The sequence below is a fragment of the Crinia signifera genome, chromosome 6 (assembly GCF_055691185.1).
Source record: "Crinia signifera chromosome 6, ASM5569118v1, whole genome shotgun sequence".
Lineage (NCBI taxonomy): Eukaryota > Metazoa > Chordata > Amphibia > Anura > Myobatrachidae > Crinia > Crinia signifera.
This window is the reverse complement of record NC_139222.1, coordinates 151,369,364-151,377,836: the sequence shown is the minus strand read 5'-3', so window position 1 is coordinate 151,377,836 and position 8,473 is coordinate 151,369,364.

Genomic DNA, 8,473 nt, shown 5'->3' with positions numbered 1-8,473 from the left:
AATTTCCCACATGTACACTCTATCACATATATAATGTTAACAGAGTGGCATGTTAATTAATAATTCAGTTAGTTTTGTGCCGAATTTATTGGTGACACATCTGCAACCCAGGCACGACCGACACCTAAAAAACCCTTTAGTTAGTATAGTGTCCTTTTTTGGTGAACTTGGACATAAACTTTTAGTTAATTTAAACAGAAAAAGGATGGTTGGCGCTAACCCAGTGGGGGGGGGGGGGGTGTAATTGCATACAAGCTGCAGGTCCTCAAAGAGGGGGGGGGCTACCCTCTGATGAATAGTTTGAACAATGGTTTTTTTGAGGTCTTGCGCTAAGTATGAGTACATAAATCAATAAAACAAATGAATGCTGGATGTGATTGCAAGTGAAAAAAACACACATTTATTGCTGCGGTACTAAACAAAGTTTTACACATGTGCCTAGTTAAGCATGTGAATGACAATGTCCAGTGGTGGTGCAGGCAATAAGCAAGTGCTGCAGTGCAAAAGGTGAGCCTGTGGCTCAAGTTCCCAAAGGTGGTGGGCAGCGGGATACGCTGCACAAGTGTGGTGGGGTAGGCAGTCTGGAATGGGGGGGGGGGGGGAAGAAAAGTCTAGGTGACACAGTACTGGTGGTGTGGGGGGCTGGCGTCCCGTCCGCAGTACACCTCTGACCTGTGTATGCCGGACTGTGTTCTCCTCAGGTCCCACGCCGCGATCGCCTCTCGATAGGCACCTCAGTCGTGCAGCCCGCCGGGCTCCACAGATTGTGTTTGAGATGAGACTTCCGGGTCCGGTTTTGCGAGATCCCGGCACCGGCGTCTCAGTCCCTACACGCTCCGTGCGCTCTACTCCCAGCCGGGAGGAGACTTTGGTCGACTTGGATATGGTGTGGATGTCTCTCCAAAGCGTTGCGACCCTTGAAGGGTCTTCTTCAGGGAGTTGTGATGTGGGTTTGTCTGGACGTGGTATTTAACATAATGACGGTGGGAGGTGCTGAATGTCCGGTGGCCATCTTGGTTGAGGGCAAATAGCCCTTACCACTTTTGCGCGAGTGTGATAGAGAAACTGTACGGTTTAAATAGCAGTGCTGTGTTTCCATAGAGGGCAAAACCTGTTGACTTGCACATATACTATTTGTATCTGTTTGATGGGATGTACCAGGCTGCTTATCACTGTGCTTGAGGAATGTGGTGGGAATTTTATTTACATTTGTGATGAATTTTAATCAAGGCACATTAATTAATGCGCTCGGTATTTAATTTATGGGATGGTGAGGCATTTTTGTAGCGGTCCCTGGTGGTGCTAATAATTGCTTATGGACCTGACCTCATTGTCTGCATTTAGGCCCCTTGGTATCATGGATCTGAGTAAAGATCCACTTCAGTTCTTCCTTATTGATAGTCTTTATAAAGTCGCCCGCTCGCCAATTTCTGTGTACTAGTTTTATTCCTATGATGGATAGGCCTGTGGAGTTACTGTTGTGTACATCTCTGAAATGTTTCGAGAGGCTGTGTGTTTCTGAACCCTTATTGATATTTCTTATGTGTTCTGCTGTTCTTATCTTTAACTTTCTTGTTGTTCTCCCCACGTATTGCAAACCACACGGACAGGTGGCTAGATAGATGACGCCCGTGTGGTCGCAGGTGAGGTGTTCTGAAATTCTGAATTCTTCTTTTGTTATATGTGATGTGAAGGAGTCTATTTTCTTTGTTGTGTTTATGTGTGATTGTTTGCATAATTTGCATCTACCACAATAGTAGAAACCTTTATTCTTGGTGTGTTTGTCTCTTGATTTTATGTGATTGTTGGTAAGTTGTTGTTTTAAGTCAGATGACTTTCTGTAAATCATTCGGGGTTTGTCTGGCAGAATGTCACCAAGGGTTTCATCCTCTAGTAGGATGTGCCAATGTTTCTTCACGATATTATAGAAGAGTCTGTTATCTGTGTTGTATTTTGTTATGAAAGTCAGTTTGAATTTGTCTTGGTCATTGGTCGGTTTGTCTTTGTACCTAAGGAGGCTTTCTCTGTCTAATGTTTCTGCTCGAGTGTACGCCTCATGTACTTTGGTGCTGTCATACCCTTTCTCTATAAACTGTGTGCTGAGTCTGTCTGCTTGTGTCTGATAGTCTTTTATGTTGGCGCAGTTACGTCGTACTCTTTGGAATTGGCTTATGGGGATGCTTGATAACCAGTTGGGATGATGGCCGCTGGTGGAAAGGATGTAACTGTTCGTGTTAGTTAACTTAGATTTTAAATTCGGGGCCCTTGTAAAAATGCATTTAGGTAATTCCGGCAACATGTTGCCAATCACTGGATCTTTCTTTAAAATCGACCAATGCTTCTTAACAATAGTTTTGACTCTACTGTGTTGAGTATTAAAATGCGAAATAAATGACCATTTAAAAAAAATAATCTGAGTTCGATGGACCTAGTGGTTGTCTTTTCTTTAGCAGCTCTTTTCTTTCTATATTTTTCACAATAGACATGGATTTCTCCAGATCTTGTTTTTTATACCCACACAATAAAAAAATATTTTTCATCTCTTCAGCCTGCTGGTTAAATGTCTCTGGTTCAGAGCAATTTCTCTTGAGTCTCTTGAATTGCCCAATTGGTATTGAATTGAGCCAGGTTTCCTGGTGGCAGCTATCCCTATTGATGTATGATCTGGAGTCCGTGGTTTTGATATAATTTTTCATTTTCACTTTACCCTCTTCCACATAGATCTCCAGATCAAGGAAGCTCACACTTTGTGCATTAATCTCATAAGTGAGTAATATATTTTGATTGTTAGTATTCAAATGGCTGCAAAATTGACTTAAAACCTCCCTATCACCTCTCCAAATGAATAAAATATCATCGATGTACGGACGCCATGACACCAGGTTTGCCCCAAATGGGTTGTTGTTATATACACATTTTTTTCCCATGCGCCCATGAAAAGATTTGCATAACTTAGGGTGAACCTGGTGCCCATGGCCATACCTCACTTTTGAATAAAAAATTCCCCTTAAAAAACAAAATAGTTGTTGTTTAAAATAAATGCAATGCCTTCTATTAATAATTCCTGTAAATGGGTATCAAGACCTGAAGTGGAAAGTGCTTTTCTAGTCGCATCTATACCATGACTATGTTCAATAATGGTATAAAGTGAGCTGACATCAGCAGTCACTAGGTAGAAGTCATCACTCCAATCGAATTCTTCTAAAAATTGTAGGACCTCAGTGGCGTCCGTCAAGTGGGAACGGTTTTTAATTACAAGGGGTTGGAGAAAGGAATCTATGACTAGCGACAAATTAGGTGTAAGGCCACACCCGAAATAATGGGTCTCCCAGGCAGTCTAGTGGTGCTTTTATGCACCTTGGGTAAGATGTAAATCGTGGGAATGATGGGATCCTCCACGTTTAGAAATTTATATTCTTTATCTGATAAAAGTTCCTTTCTTATGAAATTTAGCCAAGATACTTTTCATTGCCAGGGCCTTTTTTTTGTAGGTATTTTGTTCAGCTAATTGTCTATAAATTTCTGACTCGTAATCTACTTTATTAAAAAACACTATCCCCCCCCCCCCCCTTGTTTGCAGGTTTAATTATTAAGTTGTCTTCTTCTACCAAATTCTTAATTGCGAGCCTTTCTTTTTGAGATAAGTTAGATTTTTTTCTTATCTGGTCTATCCCCTAATTTTTGTAAATCCTCCACTACCAGGCTCCCAAAGGTTTCAATGAAACAGCCCTTTAGATAGGTAGGGTAAAAGGTTGATTTGTGTCTAAATGGTGTATGTGGTTCTAATAAATTTGGGTCTTCCTTTTTTTTTGTTTAGTGTTAACTTTCTTAAAACTTTTTGTACAGCGACATAAATGTTAAATTGGTTTATTCCAGTGGCTGGACAAAAATGTAATCCTTTTTCTAGGAGTGTCCTTTCTTCCTCAAGTAAGAGGTGTTCACTGAGATTGAGGAGCAAGTAACTGAAAAGGAAAAAATCTTCAATCTCATTTGTATTCTGTGGACTATTTTGACGTTTTTCTTTTTTTTTGTTTTATTTTTTTCTTTATGTTTAATTAAACCTCCCCTCTTTCCCCTTCATTTTTTTTCTGAGGTGGTGGTCGAAATTCCCCCTTCTTTTTGCTAAAAAAGGGTAGAGGGAATCCACCCTCTTTAATGGTGAAAATCTATTCCTTGTTGGCACTGGTGAATTATTGTATTCGATTAAAGCTGGGTTCCTTCTTATTGGGGACCGTGGTTTATAATTTTGTGGGGTCACATAATCCCTCCTCTGATATTCTCTATAATTCCTAGGTGTTTGTTTTGGACTTCTTTCCCTGTCCCTACCACCAAGATGTTCTAAGGAATGGTCCCTTCTATTACTTCTCCAATCCTGTCTTTCTCTCCTTCTATTATGATAATGATTATATTTATAACAAAAATATTAATAAATAATGCCATGTCTTTTTGTCTTCCTTTTATGTATAATATGAGTGCGGTTTAATAAATCAATATGGAGCCGCTGACAAAATGGCGGTGGACTGCAAATACCCCCAGAACTAGACATGTGTGGAACGCACATGGACGCAATGTCATGCGGAACTCATGATGATCAGTACGGTACAAGGGAACATCATGTGTGAGCAGCGTCCGACATGAAAAAAGGTGGAACGCATAAGTCTTCCGGTTTCTGGTATCCGTGGAACGCAGGGAAGTTCCAATGGACGGTGCTGAACTCCGGAGGGAGTGTTATTAATTATTGCTGATCACTGATACGGAGGGTTGATGTCAAATACTGGAGATCAAATCCAGTTTGCCAAAGGGGTTTATTAGAAGATAGTAGTTCATGTCTGGAAACAGGTTTTACTTTTTATTGTGTTGTATGGGTATAAAAACCCGGATATGGGGGCAAGTCTCTATGCCTTGACAAAGGACAGATAGTCTGAAACGCGTTGGAGGAGGGGACTGATAAACATTGGACAGACCATCAGGACTGAACATCTACAGCCAGCATCCAGGGACACCTGAGGTTTACCATTCATGCGGTGTTTGTCTGATTTCCGGTGAGAGTCCATTGTTTATACCCATTTGTGCATTGTATTGCTTTTTAATCCACCCAAAAATGGTATTTCACTATTTGGAGATCTTTTTGGATATTTCTACATGTCGGATGAACATGGAGAATCTAGGAGGATCCTTTGAGGACCTATTCCTCATTTAAACCACAAGCGAATATTGTCTACTCTTTGTGAAGTGGACAAATACATAGGGTACGATTCCCACCTTAAATTGTCATATTTGTCATCACTTTCCACTTGACGGTATTATACTATATTGCTGTTTCTCTTTTCTATGTCACATGAGTAATCATCAGTAATACATTGGATGGAATGACACTGGAATTTACACATCGAAGGAGAGCATGAAAAACTGTCGGTATTCCCTTTTTATTAAAAATATCAGCGAGTGAGGCATCCGATGCTTTGACCCCAGAAGGGGTATCTGTTTCTCCAGTTCCAGAAATGGCACCCAAGCCATTTACTCCAGGTCAGCCTTTTTCCAGTGTCATTATGTCAACACCCTGTGTTGTCCAGGTCCAAGACGAGCCATCTGAATGCCCGTATTCTGCTCATTCCGGTTCCAGGCCGGACTATGCCTGTCCCAGTGTGGGACTTCTGTCTGTTTGTCTCCCTGAGGGACTACAGTCCATCAACCCTGGAGAAGTATCTAAATGTCTAACCAATGAACTGACATCAGACCTTTCAGTTTCCAGTAAAGTTCCCTGCATCATGGATTCGGCTGTCTTTCAGACGTTTTCAGAAGAAGTTCCTATGCCAACTGATACGGTCGTCCAGATCCAAAAAGGATCGATTATGAAACTTCAGTCTGATCCTGTTAGTATTGGACTTCCCATTGTAAACCCAAAAGGGGATTTAGGTTCAAACTCTTCAATAGACAGTCTACTCCCAAAGGATGAAATTGTTACCACAATCCCAGAGACTTTTTCCATTGTCCGAAGTATCTCACCTGAAGATGTTGTTGTAAGTAGTTCATCATTATACTTTGAAGATGATTTTGCCCAATTTCGCTGTATTGTTCAACAAATCCTCGCCCAGATGGATTCTGATCCATCAATAGTCATAACTCCTGCTAACACAGTTAGGCTTTTACTGCTTTCCATCAAAGGTAAAGCCTTGGAATGGGCTAATCCCCTCATCGAATCTAAGGATCCCATAATTAGTGACCTCCCGGCATTTCTAGAAGCAGTTCAAACAAAATTCCCTCCAAAACCAGCTACTTTGGGATCTTTGAAAAGTTCCACCAAGGTTACCAAGAGCTTATCCACTACTGCACCATCACTTTCCGAACAAGATCAGGCTATATAGAATCAAAGCATTTTGCAATACAAAAACTGGAATTCTCCCAGTGTACATCAGCGTTCTCAAGTTTCTGGAGTATCCAAACTTGAACAAGACCAGGCTCTCCAGGATACATATATTAAGAGTCATCATATCTCCAGAAATAAAGATATTTCTAAACCCCGGTCCCTTGACTTGAAGATGGGTGTAGTTTCACTCTGTTCTTCTGCAGGTCCTTTGAGAAATTCAAGTCCTATGGATGTACCAGCTGACATTATTTCTGTCCCTAAAGAGAAGAATCTTGATTATTCAGATTCTGGAATCTGCATTGGTTGTTCTGCTTTACATTATTTACAGGACTCTCTATCTGATAATTTCAAGAGAGAGGAATATATACATCCATTAGAATTGGACTCAGATTCCGATTATGACCCGGTTTATGATCAAACTCCTTTCTAGGGAGGTTCTATCCTTCCCGACCAAGTCCAGCTATTTCAGGAACACTGGGATTGATAGGATGAGGCAGAGCTAATGGTATGTTGATACAGACCAGCTATTTAGGAACTCCAGGGTTTAGTACTTGTATCGATTAAGCATAGTGGCTGGGAGAGAATGAAGGCCAGCTATAGGGAAAACCAGGGTTTAGTACCTGTATCGATGAAGCAGAGTTGTAGCTATTCAGCATAGCTCAGGTAGTGTGCCTGACTGGGCTGTGCTGTTAATTCCCATTTTGTGACACACTGGCTACAGAATAAATGTAAGTGGGGTGGCACTGGCTAAAAACATAAATATAACTGGTTGAGAAGATGGGATACTGGCTATAGCATAATACTGGTGGGTACTGGCTATAGGTTAATGGTAACTTGGGAAGGGTTGTGTCTGCTTATTGGATACATTTAACAGAGTGGGGACTGGCTATAGGATAAATGTAACTGGGGAGAGGGGACACTAGATATAGGATAAATGTAATTGAGGAGGGTCAGGTCTGGCTATAGGATAAATATAACTGGGTGAGAAGAGGGGGTACTGGCTACAGCATAAATATGCTGTAGGAGAGGACTTTTGGTTATAGGATAAATTCAACTGGTGGATCTTGGCTATAACATAAAATGTACTGGAGGGAGGGGTCACTGGCTACGAGATAAATATAGCTGGGTGGAAAGATGGGGTACTAGCTATAGAATTTATGTAACAAGGGGAGAACAGTCTCTGCTTATAAGATACATTTAACTGAGGGGTATTGCCTATTGCAGCGGTTCCCAACCTTTTTTCTCTCCCATGCCCCTTGATTAGGCTTGTCATTTTGGAGTTCCCCCTACTTACAATTGTAAATATCCACGATACTTACAAATGGCGTATAAGTGAGCGGTACGCACATCCTTATGCATGTCCTTATATTAAGGAGTAGCAGAGGACTAGTCTTGCAGTCAAATATCGAGTCCCTCTGTGTCTGGCCTCTGGCTGTGTACTGTCTCCATGGTTCCCACTAACACCTGTATGATTAAAGCCACTGCTTCCTCCAGATAAACGCTGGTGTCCGAGGGCAGCATGTGTAGATCCCATTGGATTGCTGGTTGGGAACGAGGAGACCCTGATGACACTGCAGGCACAACCATAAGTGACACAATGTGCTTCATCTTAATGGGAATGGGAGACTTCTAATTGGTAGACCAACATTCATTTCAAGTACCCCAAAGAATGGTCTGCAGTGTACCCCCAGGAGTACTCGTACCACAGGTTGGGAATGACTGGCCTATTGGATAACTAGTAACTGATAATGCCATCTAAGCATCCCAGCCCATTTCTGTCAATCTGGGGGATGATGGCTGCCCCTCAGAGACTGCCTTATCTGCAGTGACTGTCCATGGTGACAGGAGCTGGGTGCTGCACCTGGCTTATGTCACTGACCTGGAGCTGACAATTTGGAGTCAGCCAGGTTCCGGCTGCATCCCAGGCACACTATTGCGGAGAGGTTATGTCTATAGCATAAATGTAACTGGGGGAGGGGGGGGGGGGGTAAGGGTGTTTGGGGAATATCTTCTTATATGGTTTATTTATTCTTGGGGCTGGTTGAAGGGGCTTATTGGCGATAGGATTAATGTACACTGCTCAAAAAAAATAAAGGGAACACTTAA